This window comes from Ceratotherium simum, chromosome Y (assembly GCF_057802395.1).
Source record: "Ceratotherium simum simum isolate JZ-2026a chromosome Y, ASM5780239v1, whole genome shotgun sequence".
Lineage (NCBI taxonomy): Eukaryota > Metazoa > Chordata > Mammalia > Perissodactyla > Rhinocerotidae > Ceratotherium > Ceratotherium simum.
This window is the reverse complement of record NC_141941.1, coordinates 5,980,932-5,999,153: the sequence shown is the minus strand read 5'-3', so window position 1 is coordinate 5,999,153 and position 18,222 is coordinate 5,980,932. Positions and strand designations below refer to the sequence as shown.

General features: G+C 38.2%; 1 long non-coding RNA gene across 1 annotated transcript in view; it reads right to left on the bottom strand.

Moving 5' to 3' along the window:
- LOC147911629 (uncharacterized) overlaps window positions 1-18,222 on the bottom strand; it is a 92,286-nt gene that overhangs the window by 19,835 nt on the left and 54,229 nt on the right. Inside the window, exon 3 of the long non-coding RNA XR_015550808.1 lies at window positions 4,521-4,745. This is a non-coding gene — a long non-coding RNA (uncharacterized LOC147911629). The remainder of the gene's footprint in view (window positions 1-4,520; window positions 4,746-18,222) is intronic.

The following is an 18,222-nucleotide window of genomic DNA, read 5'->3' as shown; positions in this document are numbered from 1 at the left end:
TAAACAGTGCCCGGGACGTCACTGCGAGTTGAAAAGGAGAAGCCGGAGTGTCTCCTTGAAGAATGTGTTTATCACCAAATGTGGATTCCTGATACAGTTCGCTTGTGCTTCCTCTGGTTTCCCCCAGGACGGTGCCAGGAGTGGAGCCTCAGGAAACATAACAAATGCATGAACAAATTGAGTGGCGATGACTTTATGTGTAAGGATTATAAAGCCCGGACAGAGAACTTGGTTTCCAAGTTTGAAATTTCTGGTGAGAAGTTCCTCTCATCACTAGCCAAGACATACTCATTTCTTATAACTCTCAGTTTATAAGGAAAATTGCTTCTCTATGCCCTTTTCTGCCCAGACTAACAACAAAGAAATCATGATAGCATCAGCATGGAAAAACAGAGTACAGTTAATAATGTAAAAAGTAATTATCCAGCTGTGAGAAGCAGTGAGCTGTCTGGCTGGGTTGAGGAGAAAACTGATGGTGAGCTAGTCAGTATTTTTTTAAATATAAATTTCTAGGGTTGGCAATATTCCACATAATAATGATTTTGGTCACCAAAATAACTCTATTCTAACAGTTTAAACCGATCTACAAGAGGAAGTTATTTTTGTCTGTTTATTTTTACTTTACTCACCTTTTGTGGAAAAATATATTAACTAATACTTTAAAATATACCCCTTCCCCCTCTCTGAATCCCCCCGCTTTTGTGCAGAAGGTTGGGTAAATTATATTCCACACTCCTCAGATCATGCTGCATTATCACCATCAGTCCATATAAAGATCTTCTGTTCTTTATGATGTGTTCCTTTTATCCCGATTCCTTACCCCAGTTCCCCTTCCTGTCCCATTGGCAACTACGTAATATGTTTCACATGAGTTATTTGCTCACCTGTTTTTACGCAATGTGTATTGTTTAATGTGTGTTTCATGTTTATGTAATAATATAGATAAATTTCCCATTATGTGTTCATATTTTCACCCCAAACTGCGTTTTTCAGTTCTAACCATGTTGCTATGTATATTAGTTCTCTTGCTGAGTAATAAATTACCACAAATTTAGTGGCTTAAATAATAATCCCAACTTCTTTCCTTCATCTGCTCAGCCAAAGGATGGTAGCTTCTTCCGGAAATTACTGCCTCTATGTTACCTTCATGTTTCTGTTCTGCCTTTTCAGTTCTGCCATGAATTCTACAACCACAGGAACTAGATTCTACCAACAACCAGAGTGAGCTTAGAGGTGGATCCCTCCCTAGTCATGCTTCCAGATGAGAACACAGCGCTGGCCGACACCTTGACTGAAGCCATGTGAGACCCTAGCAGAGGACCCAGCTAAGTCTTGCCCAGACTCTTGACCTGTGGAAACTGAGAGATAACAAGTGCGTTTTGAGCTGTTCGGTTTGTGGTAATTTGTTACACAGCAATAGATAATTAATGCAATCCCCAGTAATGGCTTCAGCCTCCTCATAAAGTCAACCCTCTGTTCCCAAGACACCCTAGTGGACCAGAAGCAAACAAGCTCTTTGCTCCCCTTGTTCTTCACTGCTCCCTGAAACCCCAAGTTCCGTGACACAGAGGCAGAATCCTCTTGAGTTTCATGTCATGCTTTAAAGCCCTGGGTTCATGAAGCTGAACTGTTTTGATTCAACTCAGTGACCTTGATCAGTTTACTGCCATTGTCCGTACAATGATTAGCATAGTACACATCCCATATTTATATAGAGAAGATTAAATGAGATTATTTCTGGACATATGCAAAGCATCACCCAGCACTTAACAAGTACTCACAAAATATTAACCGTTAGAGTTATTGCTGCTTACCTAAACTTCATGAAAGGGATTTATGTGTTATAGAGAACACTAGGTTCTTAGCAGATGGATGTAAAAGCTAAAATGAATAAATTGAAAGAAATAGCAACATTGCTTGATACCAATTAGGAGAGAACAATTGAAGAAAAACAAAGAAATATATCAAGCCATTCCACGTTTGGACACAAAGGGTGATGGGACCATCCTTCCTCTTGACATCTTGATTTCACATCTATTTGAATATGAAGTCTCCTCATGTTTAAGATGATGTATCCACAGCATCATCAACCAGGAGAACATTCTCCTGCCATCGGAGGAGATGGAACAGGGATATACAGACAAAAATATCACACTCAACCTTGTCAGCCACTTCATGTTACTCTGGCGGAGAAGGTTTATCTTGTTGCAAAAGCTTAAACCTCAAAATGCAAAACTTGTATGCAGGAAAACGGCCAATTGGAATTTCTCACTGAAATATGCGGATTTATGAAATAGTGTTTATTCACATAAAAAAGGACTGCCTACGTCACACTTTTCACCCCAATAACTGCAGACAAGAATGATCATCTTTCTCTGTCTGAACTCCTAGAGGCATGAAACATCTGTCATCTTTTCCTCTCAGAATCTTTGCTCCAACTGTAGCCACTTCTCATGATTCGGATTTCTCGGTGTGACTAGCTCACCCTGTGTTTGCAATAAACACACATTTTCACAACTTCTCCAGTTCTTTAATCTCTCCAGAAATCATGCCGAAGGCCTCCTTCCCCAAATACACCCACAGTGCAGACTGTTTAATAGGCAATTTTGAACAGGATAATAAACTTCTGAGACAACAAGACTAAACTTGCCATGAAGTATGAAGACAGCAGAAACTTATGAAGGTGGTTTTATATTTCGAAATTCATGAGGAAGAGACTGGGAGGAAAAAGCCATCCTCCACAGTGCAGCATGCTGCAAAGATGGAAACTGTAGACAGATCAGAGAGAAGAAAAAAGTGTATTGTCTTAAAGAGACATAATGGTATCAGGCAGAGGACAGATAACTATGATAAGGGCCCCCATCTAGTTTTGTAAATAAAGTTTTATTGGCACACAGGCACATCTACTTGTTTACATATTATATATCTCTGGATGCTTACTTGCTATGACAGCAGAATTGAGTAGTTGAAATAGAGATTGTATGGCTCAAAAGCCTAACATATTTACTCTCTGAGTCTTTATAGGAAAAGTATACTGACCTCTGCATAGCAGGTAGAGCACATGGATTTTGGAACCAGTGCAAGATTCCAATTCCAGCCAATAATTACATCTTGTATTTTTGGTATTGTTGATTGGATTCAAATATGTAGAACTAGACCTAGCCCACAGCATGCGAGTTGCTCACCAAATGGCAGTTATTTTCCCATCCTTTATGTAGATAATTCAAGAAAAAGCAAATCATTGTTTCCATACCTCTCAAAATGGGTGTTATTTCAGAGAAAAGTAAACATAGAAAAAGATGTCCTTAGTCAGTGTGCTTCTGCATGGATCAGCTACATGTTTTCAAGATAATATTCACCCAATGAAGGTTCAGCTGAGAATTTCCCAACTAGGATTTTGTTTAATAAATTATATCATGACAATAGGCATACACTAAATTTTCTGATAATTTTTGGAGAAGAAAATTTATTTTAAATTGGATACCAAACATAGGTAAAGATGTAATGGAAAATCAACTTGGATAACTTACTCTTTATATGTTTAGGTGAATGGGCTCCTGAGAATAATATCACGGTAAGAAATTAATCTTTGACATTAAATAATAAAGTACAATTTAAATAGAATAAAGGTGACATGGAGCTGGAAACAGAAAAATTGCAAAACAAAAGTTACTAAATCATCATAAAATATATTGGAAAGGAAAAAAAAACACACTAAATATGTGTCAGGTGTTAGATTTGAGTTTTATTTTTTGTGACACTGGGCAACAGAGGCTGGGGCAAGCCACCAGTTCTTTTAAAAACAGCCTTGCATAAAACCATTCAACAGTATGGCTAGTCTCACCCACGCCTGCGCTTTGTTATTTCTCTTGTGCCACTGTGTCTTAGCATTGACATCCAGAAGATGGCTCTGTCTTTGGCACAGCTCCTGCCCATTTCATAAAGCCACCTCTAGCCTCTTGGACTGAATCCAACAATTTTTCCTTAACTCATTCATTTAGTGGTCATCTCTCATGTTTGACATTTCTGGTCCCTCTTGTACACCTTTAATAATATTCATTTGCATAACCTTCATCTTTGTGGCAAATGAAAGGGATACTTCTCTAACACACTATGCAAAACCTCAGAGAACTCTATGAAGAATTGCCAGCGCTCAGGACATAGAGTTTATTCAAAATATCTGGTGAGTGAAAATGTAGAGTTCTAGAGTTTATTTTCCAATGGGACGTCATTCTGAAGTTGCGGGCTGGGGAGTCTGGGAGTCAATGTGAGGGATTCTGTCAAGCTTGGCAGTGGCCCTGCCCCAGCAGGGAGCCAACATGACCACCCGGGAAGGTGACGCCATCTCTGGCCCATTGGAAGAACTCCACTTGGATGAAATAAATGTCATTCTATTAAAATCCATTTGGATGACTGACTTGCAACAAAGAGACAGCTGTGTGAGCAAGAGCAGACTTATTGATCAGGAACATGTGTTCAACCCCACTTCTTATCTTAAGAATCTCAGTGTTTGAACTTACCAGGATGTATTTGAATGAGCACGTCTGGGATGAAGACAGTAATCTTGGCTTCAGTCTTGCATATGTAAAATTGCTCTACGAATGAATAGGCAAGGCTGTTTGTGTGCCAGTCTCTTCAACTGGGATGAAGACACAAGACATCATTGTTGGGTGAGGAGAGGAGGTGCCCAGAATGTGAAACTTGCCAAAGATTGGGGGAGGAGAACTCTGTTGATGCCAGAATACCTGCAAAATAGGAAAGTGAAAAAGACTTAGTAGCAGTTTACATGTATTCATTTTTAAGTCAATGACCAAGATTTGTGGAAGAGCCTTTTCCTTCAAATGGAAATTTAACTTTTTGAATAGTCCCTTGGAAGAAGACTTCTCAAATTAGCAGAGAATCTGCTGATGGGAACCATTTACAATATGGCCATAAACATAATATGGCCATTCTCCATAAGCATCAAAGAGATTAAAAAAGAAAATACATAACAGTTAACACACACACACATATATATATACACCGCTCATTAAAAAAAGAAAAACTTCAATGAAATTTAGATAACTCATTTATCCCATCAGTAATCAAGCTTGGCAGTTTGCTAATTAAACAATTTGAAGCAACTTCTGTCTAATCCAACGTTTACATTTAAGAATATGTTCAAGCTGCAGTGATTCAATTCTCTAAAATCCACTTTCAGTTAGGTCTGTTTGAGCTTGGCCTCTCCCATGCCACAATCGTAAGCAAATCTGGTTTGATTTATGAGAGCTCTGAAGAGACCATGGTCAGGGTCTGCCAAATTCTCCCTTCTATGCTACATCTCATAGAACTCGTTGCTGTGTGGCGACCTCACTCACAATCCTGGAGGTGAGGAGGGTGACAGCAGTTTGACTGTTCTGTCTACATTTCTTTATTTTTTTTTCTTTTTCATCAGAAAAAGGAGAATCACTTTTCATTTGGAAGAAAAGTATCTTTTTCTCTAAAGAAAATGTCTGTTTTCCTTTTGCCCATCTGGAACAATTTGTTTATATCTCCTCAAAATCAGACTTTTTTCAGGCTTTCTTTACTTGCAGAAATACAAAACAAATAGAGTTTAATACGAAATAAATAATTGAGAAGAAGCGGGAACACATGCAAATCAGCTTCCCTGATTCATCTTCTTCCGCCAGATCTTGTCAAGTGAGATCTATAGGCTTCCTTTGTGAATACGAGTCTCCATTCGGAAAGGTCCACTCTTCTCTAATCTGAAAAGCAGCCTGCTAATTCAAGAAGCGATTCCCCAAAATAAAGTGTTGTGTTGGTTTCAACTGGAATAAGCTTCTGGAACATTTCAGATGGTATCAGTTTTGTTGCAACCAAGAGATCAAGGAACAGAAGAAAGAGAGAGTGATTTCTCCATCTCAACAATGGAGTGGGTTATGCAATGGATGACAGTTAATTACTCAAACAGTGTATAAGGACTCTGCAGTAGCTACACTAATTCTCTATGTAGTAAATCAGAACAAAAGAATGTTTACTTCCTGGATCTTAGATAATTTGCTGTGTTCACAGAGGAGCAAAAGAACTCACATCTAAGAGAACTATTTCAAACTGTTCTAAGAGAACTGTTTCATTTTAGAGAACCATATCTATGATGGAAGCCCTGCATGAATTGGTAATATTTCTATGGAGCTACAATCTTGAATTCATCTCTCCTTTATTCTACAGTGGGGAGATCTGAGCAATGAACCAAACTCAACCCCTTATTTTCTCCGGAGTCCTTCAGGCTACCAAAAAAATAATCTTCTTTCTTTCAAAATAAACAAGTAATTCTATGCATAGAAAAAAAAATTGCACTGTGTTGCATAATAATAAACTCAATAATTAGAGTCATATTAAGAAACAAAACAAAACAAAACGCCCAAGTGATATAGGGGAAAAAAGGTGCATCTGGGACGAGATGAGCACAAAGAAAGACTCAGGTTCCCCTCTGTGTTGGAATTTGAGAGCGCTTGAGGAAAGCTCTTCCAAATATCTCCCTGACAGTATGCCTAGAATTGCATGGTCAGGCATCCTTCCACTGGGATTGGAGTCTTATATTTAGCAGGTCTCTCCTTTAGCAGAGGTAGTTCTGTCAACCTTGGAACACACAGTGGCTTCTGGAAGAAGCAATACAGTAAATATGAATACCTTCTGTGAAGAAGTTTAAAGGTTGTTTTGCAAATGACAGATAAATGGTGGCTCTGAGAGGACAGGTCCTGTTCAGGAAAATTTAAAGTTGAGAAAGTTAAAGCTGGGTGCTGCTAGAAGCAGATGACTCAAAAGAGACCATAGAATTGATCAAGGGGATCTGGGTTCTTAAGAAGGTGCTGGCTAAAAGGAAAAGTGTATGGAACCAGAGTTCCAAGATCAGAGACGCCAAACTTCATGATCTTCCTTATGCCCGGTAGAGGCAGGCTTGGCTACTTTAGGATGGAACCCTAATTTATTTTGCATAACAAACAGTGCATTTTAATTTTCATTCAAAAAGACTCACCTTATATGTTAGATTCAACAATTTTAAAAAGAAGTTCACTTAGCTGGGATATAGTTGAACTCTTATTATACTAATCTAGAATTTATTGGCCCCATGGGCTGAAATGCTTCCAAGTGGCATAATGAAGGTTTTTAAAAACTGGATTTGAAAATTCATAGTGAAGTCAGTTGGCCTAAATAATTAAATGAGAGAGAGTGAAAATTTTCATAAATCAAAATGGCATTTTTTTCTCGTAACTAATATTTTATGTAATGCAGAGTTAAATTCCATTCTCCAAACCTTGAAGTGAAAAGCAGTCCTTGGCAACATGTCAATGTCAATGTCAATGTACCAGGAAGCTGAATGGGGCTGAGGTCACTAGGTACCCCCACCTTCATAAGAAGGATTTTTGGACACATCCTTTTATGACTTACAATAAAGACGGCAGACTCTGTGACAACCTCCCAATCACCCACCTCTAGCCCATAACAAGAGAAGCTGGAAATTCAAGGGAAGTTGGTTGAAACAGAGAAGGTGTGCCTATAATGGGTTATCACCCTCCCAGACATCTTGTGGCTTTAGGTGGGAGGAGAGTGCTTGCAGTATTCTATACTATGTGAGAGGGGTTCCGAAACAGCCGTTCCCAGGGATTGAGGATGATAGCCAGGCATCCTCTTGACTGAGTCCTTGCTGATTTGCAGAACTTGACTTCTTTGAGCATGGCCATCTGTGTTGTCAAGTTTTGGGAGCCTTGCCTATGTCCCTGAGAGTCTGGTGGTCTACATGAACACAGTGAGTGTTGCCTGCTGATGAACTGGAAAATTCTGAGGGCCAGAGAAGCTTGGGATAATCAAAAGCAAGAAGAGAGTACACGAGTGGGATTGCCTACATCCCTCAAGTTGGTATGACAGGAATATGTTTTTCCTTAGGTGACATGGACAATGAGAAAGGGCGCCAGGCTTGGTTCTATCTTAAAGTTAATATGTTCAAGTGGTACAACTCCACAGAGCTCCAGCCTCTGGGGGAGCCTGCGGGTGGAACACGTGGGGAGGGAGCTTAGGAGGTCAATGGGAGCGAGCTAGAGAATACTTTGCCTGTAAGACGCAGCTGTGCAATGCCAAGGACCCCCGGGTCTCTCCAAAAACTAGCACTGGCAACTCACGAAAGGACCAGCATTCCACACTCAAACACCTGCCACAAAGTCGGCACTGACACCAGCCAACATAAGCAAAGAAAACCCTGAAAGAGCAAGACGAGTTCCACGGATCAACGTCTCCTCCTTTTTCAAATTCTCCTTTTTTCCCTGTTCCAAATCTGTAAGAGGCAAAGTGGAAAAGAAGGAGGCAGAGGGAAGAGTCAACCATATACCCTTTTTATTCCTGAGCTACAGGTTGGGGGAAGAAGAGAAGCTTAGTATTGGATCTAAATTTGAAACTGGATGAGACTTTTTAATACCCGAAAATGAGACTTGATTACAAGGTGAGACTTTTTCTCATAAATGGAAATGTCTGGAAAGCAATAGGATATGGTCAAGATGTCTTTAATGGTTGGGAAAAGGTCCCTAAGATGTAACATGATCGAGGGCACGTTAAAGAAAAATAAAGCTTTTTGCTCTGTGTTGCTCACTGAGTTCAGACTCGCACAATTCACTGCCTCCATTTTTATCCTAGTAGACTCCTGGGCACATTTCTTCTCTCTGGTGTCTCCGTCAGTCCAACTTCTCCAAGCAGTGGGCATTCTTGCACCTCACCTTCTATGCAATCCAACCTTACCACATCCGCTACGATATCGAGCAAAGAACATTTTTTTTTTTTTATCACCCTGCAAGGAGACTTTTGAAACATTTTTCCCTAATCAACACCTCATGAAATTTTAATACCACAGATATACTCGTATCTGTTTATGTACTGTATTATATCTTGCTTTATACAAGAATATAGTAAGAGTTCTTTTGCCACCCCCTACCCCCAAGAAAATTTTTTGAGAATGCCTGCCTCAGCCAAGTCACTTACTCCCTCCGCCTCAGGTAAAATAAAGAAGTGAGTTTGGAGCCAACGGTTTTCCATTTTATATATGAAGGAACCATAGGGTTGCACAGAGTAGTCTCCATGGACACCCAAAGGGATGAGGATGAGGCACCAGAACAGGCGCCCTTTTGCCCTTCACCGGGAAGGGGCACAATCCATACCATACTGGAACACAATGGAGTGGCCCTTCCAATTCAACCTGAACAGCTCTCTTTTTATGTGCCTTTGCATGAGGGTTCTGTGCAATATGCCAGTTCATAAAAATGGTTCAGCATTCGAAAAGACAAGTGAAAAATCCTTTTGTCTCAACATACCTGAATGTCCCCCCTACTTTCAGATTCTGGCTCTGTGGTTAATAAGGTCCTAATGCATATTGGAATTTTAATAGAAAGGCAAGTATGTACTCAGGAAGACTCAAAAATGTTGTGGGATTCTATCAGACAGGGAAAATGCATTTTTTATGGAGATTGTTCTGTGCGCCCCTCAAACCACTGCCATTGGCAGTTTGCTGATAAGCCCAACTCCACTAACTCATGGGATAGTCCTGCCTGGGATGCATATTTACAGCTTTATAGATCTTTTAAGAAAATATTAAACCTATAATATAGCATGTAGCTTTTTTGGATTTTATTACATTTTATTCAATGTAATATAAGGTGGCTAATTGAAATTAAAATACAGCAACTGTGAAACTTGATTACGACATTGGGCCTTACGGTGAAAAAAGTTTCATACAAGAGGTCAATACCATAGTAACTTTTACTGTTCTTTCAATTTGTACAGTTTGCAGCATGATGATCCAATCATTCACATTATTCAGTTTATCATCTGACATTGGATTAAGAAAATGTGGTATATATATACAATGGAATACTACTCAGCCATAAAAAAAGACAAAATCGTCCCATTTGCAACAACATGGATGGGCCTGGAGCGTATTATGTTAAGTGAAATAAGCCAGAAAGAGAAAGACAAACACTGTATGATCTCACTCATATGTGGAATATAAACCAACACATGGACAGAGAAAACTGGACTGTGGTTACCAGGGCAGTGGGGGTGGGGGGTGGGCACAAGGGGTGAAGGGAGTCATATATGTGGTGATGGACAAACAAAAATGTACAACCCAAAATTTCACAATGTTAGAAACCATTAAAACATCAATAAAAAAAAAATAAATAAAATATTAAACCTATAATATAGCATGTAGCTTTTTTGGATTTTATTACATTTTATTCAATGCAATATAAGGTGGCTAATTGAAATTAAAATACAGCAACTGTGAAACTTGATTATGATATTGGGCCTTACGGTGAAAAAAGTTTCATACAAGAGGTCAATACCATAGTAACTTTTACTGTTCTTTCAATTTGTACAGTTTGCAGCATGATGATCCAATCATTCACATTATTCAGTTTATCATCTGACACAACAGAACTGTAGACATAGACACATGGCATAAGTCTAACTGAAATTCTTGCCCTGTTGTAAAAAGCTGTTTGATATATTGACTCATTAATGTATGAAATGTTACGGAGAAACAGAGACTAACTGGGCTTAGACGCTCTTGTGACAGAGTCAGGTGACTTCTGAGCTGGGTTTTGTAGGGCCTTCCCAAGAGGAGAATGGAATCAGATTCCAGATACAGGAAATAACTTGATCACTTGATTAACATGTCCCAGGAGTCTTATAGCAGATGGTATTTCCATCTACTTCTTGGATTCTTCAGGCGAAGTTGGTATGAGACATAGCAAGAAGAGGGGGAGATGGGAGTAGGTCTGGTGGAGAAAAGAAACTACTAAATATGCTCTCCTCCATTTTCAAGACTTCTTATACAAGGCCAACATGTTTGAGATTCACACTTTAAGTGATGGCAAGTCCCCGAAAGGTTTAAGCAAGGGAGAGAGGTGTTGTTCTTCAATATACTGGCAATCCAAAGCTGTACAAAATGTAGAATACGTAGACAGTAAAAACTCATGTAGTATGATTGTATCAAGGCTAGGTGTGGCTATTCTCATATCCTAGAGTCAATGTTATGCTGTGTTATGCAGAACTTCATGCCACTGAACTGAGTCTCACCAAGATTTCTATTGAGAATAATATGATTAAGTTCTGCCTATAATAAAGTCATTTCAAATTATTTAGATATGAGTGATCGAATACTTAGTGTTAAGTATTTCCTTGAGCATAGATACATGCATACAGACATAGGTGTAAATCAACAGAGAGACAGAGAGAAAGAGAATATCTATATATCTATTGCTATATTTGAAAAACAACTGACTTTATGCTATTTTAATTTACTGATGTGTGTCTTTGAGTGAGAAGTTTGAACTCTGAATTAACCTACAGAATTTAAATCCTGGGCAAGAGCAGTGAAATACCGAATGCAGAAAAAACACTTCAGGCAGAGTCCTAAAGAGACTTTAAAATTGCAGAATTAAAAAAAAATCAGCAACCTACATATCTCAGGTCAGACAACTATCAAGTGTATGCTCTATCACGTCAAGTACTAGACTGAATCTCCATGAATACAATTAAGTAACTAATAAGCTACAAGGTTCTTTCGTTTCAATGACTGATGGAGAGATTTTGCTCTAAATATAGTTTGTGCCAGCTGGCTAATTCAGTCCTCTTCCCTTCTTTTGACTTTAAGGAACCAGGATATGAGCTCTGCACACCCATGTAGTAACCAGTAGACGCTGGCTGTAGTACATACCGTTTGGCAGCATGCGTCTCAGCATTTCCATAAATCTAATTTCCACAAATCTAATTTCCACCATGAGCAGTATACTCTGTATTGAAAAGTTCTTAGCATTTGTGAGATCTCTGCCAACAACTATGTATTTATATTGTATTTTCATAGATAACTTCATGTTAAAACATAAATCCATGTGCACATTTTCAAACTGCACACATGATAGCAGGATCACAGGGTGGGGTTTCGAAGGAATGCCTCTTGGGGAAGGAATTCTACAAGCTCCATTACTTGATAACAGTACCATCAATTTAATCATCTTTAAAATTATTCCATCTTTACAAAAGTAGAGATTTTTGTTTCTTTGCAATATCTAGCAAAGTTGTGATTCTTCCAACATGAAAAATAATTTGAGATTATTAAAATCAAATTAATTTTTGAAGTGGCTCCTCCTTAAGAAAATTAAATACAGGGAACAAAACCTAAGTTTATCAACGGAAAGACTGATAAGAAAATTTTCTTTACCTAAAAGAATGCCTTTACTTTATGGGAAGGTTCACAGCGGGATTACTTGAAATATTGAACATACCTAGTGCCTACACATATGGAAAGAGTTAAAACTCATGATTTGGAAGTCATCCATTGCATTATATTATCAAGTAAATAACTTAAGCATAAACACATAAACTCATTTACGTTTAAATTCTGACAGCCTCCAGCATTTCTTCTTAGTGTTTGTCCACATTGATTGAGAAAGAGTATTACAAGATGTTGCCCACAGCTGCTTATGACCTTCTGAGAGCCACTCAAGAGAATGTATTTCAAAAGACACTCAGCATAGGTTGAATAAATAGTTTGATGAAATAGCTTGTAGAGTGGAACCAGTTCCAAACCTAAAGTCTTTTCCATACATCTCTTTCTCAAGAGGTTTACTGCCTAGTGTTTGGACATGACTTATGCTAAATGATTTCATGGACCAGAGCTGCCTGTCCAATCACTGTTAAATGGAAATGACAAACCTCGAGCAGATGATCAAGACAGGAATGTATGCTCATCATATGGAACTGGATGCTATTCTTTGATGAGCTTATAGACATAACATTCAATATAGGGAGATGCCAAAGATGATCTAATTTGAGCTGGACTTGGCTGGTGGTCCATGTTCATATTAGATGTAACAGGCAGCTCATCATATGAAAAAAATAACATATAAAAAAGTGATCTCATGTATATCAATAAGTGAAAAAACAAGCAGCTAGGAAAGTCATAGCACTATGCTTATGAAAATAATATAGGATTGTGTTTCTGATGAAGGAGATCTAGAAGAATTTGTTCATAACTCACTAATGCCAGTGAGCAGATTTTCAGAGTGGGGGAGGGGGCAGAGAGAGTACTTTATGTTATCCTAATTTACTTGTGTCTGTCGTTTCTTTAAACGATAGGCGTAATCAAACTTACACTGTAATGAGGCTCTGTCATCTACGTTCTGTTCCTGAATTTACTAAAATTTTCCTATTATAGCCACCATGTCATCCCTCTTCAAATACAGAGAAATTTGATATCTTAGTCCGTTTGGGCTGCTATAACACAATAACATGGACTGGGGGCTTATAAACAACAGAAATTTATTTCTCACAGTTCTGGAGGCTGGAAGTCTGAGATCAGAGTACCAGCATGGTCAGGTCCTGGTGGGGGCCCTCTTCCTGGTTCATAGACGTGAATTTGGGGGTACACAAGCATTCAGTCCATAATGCTTAGTCTTTAATCAACTTCAGTAACTAAAAGAAGAATCACTGATAGAAATCATTTGCTTTTACTGATTCAGATAAAGTCGCTTTTAATACACAAACATTCCTTTAAAACGACATTGTATCTCTATCATGTTTGATGGTAGATGGTAGATAAGACAGATAAGATGATAGATTATATAACAGATTAGCTAGAGATACAGAGAGAGAAGGAGAGAGAGAAAAGAAAGAAATACAGAAGGAAGGAAGTCAGGCAGGAAGGCAGGCAGAAAGGCAAGAAAAACAGAAAGAAAGAAACAAAAGAAAGAAATGACAGGAAAGAAAAAATGAAAAGAAAAGAAGAAAGAAATAGTCTTCCTGGGTTTCTCTCAAAAGCAAAGCCTCAAACAAGAACGTTTGTGCAGGGGGGTAATTGAGGTGGTGATCTCAGGAATCAGGGTAAAGAATGGAAAGAGTTGTGGGTAACTGGGTTAATCCGCCCCTCTCTGCCTAGGCGTGTATAGGTGGACCCTTGGAATGTCACCATAGGGAGAAGGATTTATCCAACAGCATCCATGTCCTGTGCATTGCGGGTTGTCGCAGGGGTATTAGTTCACCTCATTTCTGGACTAGCAAGCACGCTCAAAGGTCTCCCCTGGAGTCCTACAAAGCACAAGTCTGAGAAGGACCAAGGGAGAACACAGAAGACGAGCAATGTGCACTGGAAGGGCAATGCTGTCGGGAAAGAGTGACTCAAACCTGCCAGGAGCTGCTCAACACAGCAGCAGCTGGGCTCCCAAAGGCGGCCAGTGGATGTGTGGCTGTCCAAAGGAAGAGTGGGATACAGAACATGCGAAAATGTACAGTCTCTTCATTCCTGAGAGTTGCTTTTCCTGTTGACAGTGGCGTTGGCATGAAGACTGCATGTTCAAGTTTGTTTCTCCACAATCATCACTCCTAGGAGGAGATTCCGCACTCCACTTGGAGAGAGAAAAGGTCAGGGGCACCTTTGGAAGAATTTCTGTGCCGTTACTGCTAAGCTACATCCATCAGCAGAAAACTAAGGTGAAAAATATACTTTTCTAGTCATTAAAATTGATAGAAATTTCTATAGTATAAATGGTCTACATCATAAATATATTCATCTCATCAATGATAATCTATGATGTTTTCTGACGGGGGTGACATTTTTATTGTGTCATTTTTTAAGAAAATGGAGAGAAGCATAAAATCACTGGTCTATTTCTCAAGTTCAGTTTTCAAACAGGAATGCAAATATATAGGGTTCATTCTAGACTCCACCAACAACCAAGAGGATTGACATAACTTTGTGTATCACAAGAAAATAGGAAGGTTACTAATATTTTTCCAAAAGTTGAAATTTACTATTAGGCATTTTTCAGTTCTTACTCAAGTTCTGTGTCCACAGGATGCTAGGTACTATGCATTAGTCAAAAGATCATGAAAAATGTGTAGGAGGAAAAAAATTAGTAAGAAAGAGAGTAAAGGTATTATTTCATCTGATTTTAAAAATACTGGCATCATATAAAAATTATCTTGTATGTTTATATGCATTTATCATAAAATTTGAGCATCTGTTCTTCACTGAAATTCAAAAACAAAATTACAATATTGCTGTTGGAAACTCTCGCCTGTAAATCTTCAAGACTTTAAGCGATATCCATTTGTCTTGTAAGAGTTAAATAGTTCTGCCTTGTAGCAAAGAAATATAGAAAATGACTTTTTGAGGTCCCCTTTAGTTTTTGGATTCTATAAATATTGTTGAAAATTATTTTAGGAGCCCATATAACTCCTAAACACATAAAAATCGTGTTTTCTATTTGTAATAAATAGATTATAAGAGTAATGCCTTAATTATGGTTTCTGGATCATTCAATCAATCAATAGGGTCTTGGCATTTCGTTTGACATTTCCTTAAATGGGTTGGCTGGCCCTCTGGAGCACTGTTGAAATGCCTCAGGAATGAGTTCCCTCATGCACTACTTTCAGGAGCAGAAGTGTTTCCATGTTTAGGTAACATGCAAAGGAGTTCTACACAACACAATCCACCGGTACACACTTACTTCCTAGACACAATCTAGTGGTTTTTGTTTGTTTGGTTTTTAGTGCTACCTGATTAGCCTACAGTCAAGTGTCCTGAAGCATCAATGTCTAAGATTTCACTATTTTTTTTAAACTCCTGAGATTTTTCTGAAATTCTGTTGGCAGTATCATAGACAGCTGCAGGTACCAAAAGATACAAAGGAATAAGGTCCTCTGGTTTCAGAGGTATGACAGAAGAGCTAAATAATACAGATTATTCAATATCATTATTATCACCAAATTTTAACACTACTTCTCAATTCTCCATGCTTAGGTGTGGGCCACAAGAGGAAACAAACAACTTTATTCTTTTCTTCTTCTCCTCCCGGCAACTTTCTAACGCTTCAAATAAAAAACCCATTTCCTCTGTCCAGTCTTTTCCCACTATCCAAATTTAGGGGACTCTATTCTCTGTACCCCACAGCATTTTCCTCACATTTCCATTTTAACACCTACCATGCTACATAATTAAATGAGTCGGTACCATGTCTCATTTATCCAACACTCAAAAATGTTTTTGAACCATTGAATGAGATGTTCACTGTGTTAGTTTTCCATCACTGTCATAAGTAATTATCACAAATGTAGTGGCATAAAACAACACAAATTTATTGTATTACAGTTCTGAACATCAGAAGTCCAACACAGCTCTCACAGGCTCCTAAAATCAAGGCGGCAGCAAGGCTGGGTTATTCTGGAGGCTCTAGGGGAGGATCTATTTCCTTGCTATTGTCAGCTTCTAAATGCTGCCACTACAGTATCATGCAGAATAGCATCCCTGCTCTAAAATTATTTCTTTCTGAATGTTATCTCCTATATTATTTTTTAAAACCTTGCTAGATCATAGTTCCTTCAACTGTAAAATTAGGAGTCAAACTAAATTATCCCTCTACTTCCTGCAAAAATATTGTGACTGTATTTGTAAATGGAAAAATCTACTTCATCTATAAAGTTTTGAAAAAAATATGGATCAGGTTTCTTAAATCTCATGTAAATTATTCGGTATTAGCTCTAGCCCCATGAATTCAAAGGAAGCATTGTCACACATTGGCAGTAACCCAAAGTTAGAGGCCTAACTCATCCATAACATAACTCATCCCTTCCTTCCAGAAGGAAGCTGAACCCATCTCTAGAAAGTGCGTCCAGTCAATTCAATATAATTTAAATGACAGCAAATACTAAAGACACCGTGTTCCCTCCAGGCCTCAAATTATACGTCAACCTCAGGATGGATCTGACTTAAAGATGGAATTAGTTACATGAAAATAAATAATTTTACTCCAAGCATGGAGTTAATAACAGAGTTAGATGTAGCTGTGGCTAATTGGTTATGCATAGTCAATTCAACTAGAATTTACTGAGTGAGCTGTATGTAAGGAAAATGGAAAATAGTAAAACAGGAAAATGGAGACTTTTAATAAAGTACAGTCCTTTCTCTTAGAGAAGAAAGATGACAAATAAATAAATAAATACATATTGCATTAAAGTATGCCAAGCTTTAAATAAATATGTTAAGGTTAATGGTTGTGATAAAGAAGTCTTTTCCTTTAGTGTGTATATGTGGCATGAATTGAAGGCTGGATGCTTCCAAGGAACATGACTAATGCCAGCTACACCGACTGAACAAAACTATAAGGATAATCCCAAAATGGGTCATGGACTCATCATCCAAATGAAGTCATAAAACCTCTCTCTTCTCTCTCTGTCCCATGGTTGTACAGTGTCTGAAGCCCCTTCCATTGGTCATGTCTTTGAGGAAAGGCAATTATGTTTTGGGGAGGGTTAACTCGTTAGGTTACTCTTAATCATGAAAACCAGTGTAGTGCTAAACTGATTATTCCATTACCCAGCCAGAGAAAATTATTACAGAAATGATATCTGGAAGAATCATGGTGGTTACCTTTGATGATTCATGTAGGTTACTTTGAATGTGCCTTTCGATTCTAGGTAGAGTACATATATTGGTGTTTCTCAGTCTTTTTTCTAATTATTGCTTCTCTAAGTAGCCTTTTTACGCATTATTTACACTAATTGCCATTCCCAATGAAATTTTAATCCTTCAGATATTCTGCATATCTGTTTATGTACTCTCTATATATCTGTACCGCATACATAAAAAGAATTCGGTTTTTTTCACCCCTAAAAATCAACTTTAACCCCCTTGGGGGCAATATTGGTCCCATTGAGAATGCGTGACATGAATAAACCATTCAGCAGCCAAGAAGAAAGCACATAACACAAAACACCTCATTAAATGTCTACAGCACCTGTGTGTACTTACTACTAACATGAATTACGAAACCACTGAGGGTCTGCTTCTGGCTAGATACGGAGTTACACAACAGGAATGTGACTTTTTAAAAATTTATTTAAATATTATATATCTCCTTCAGAACAAGCATTTCTTAAAGCAAAAGCCTCTCTTAAGGCAAGCAGCACCTCCTATTCCTTTTCATCAAAGATAGAAAAGTGCACTGAACAACTTAGCTTTTGCTGAATGGATGAATGAATGAGAAAATGAGTGAATGGATGGATGAATGAGTGAATGAGTTGAAGGATGTATGAAAGATTATTATACAATAGGACACAGAATAGGCTTTTATAAAAATTCAGTGACTATTGGGAAGTGAAGAGATGGGATTGTCCATTTGTACCAAGGAACGTCATATATCC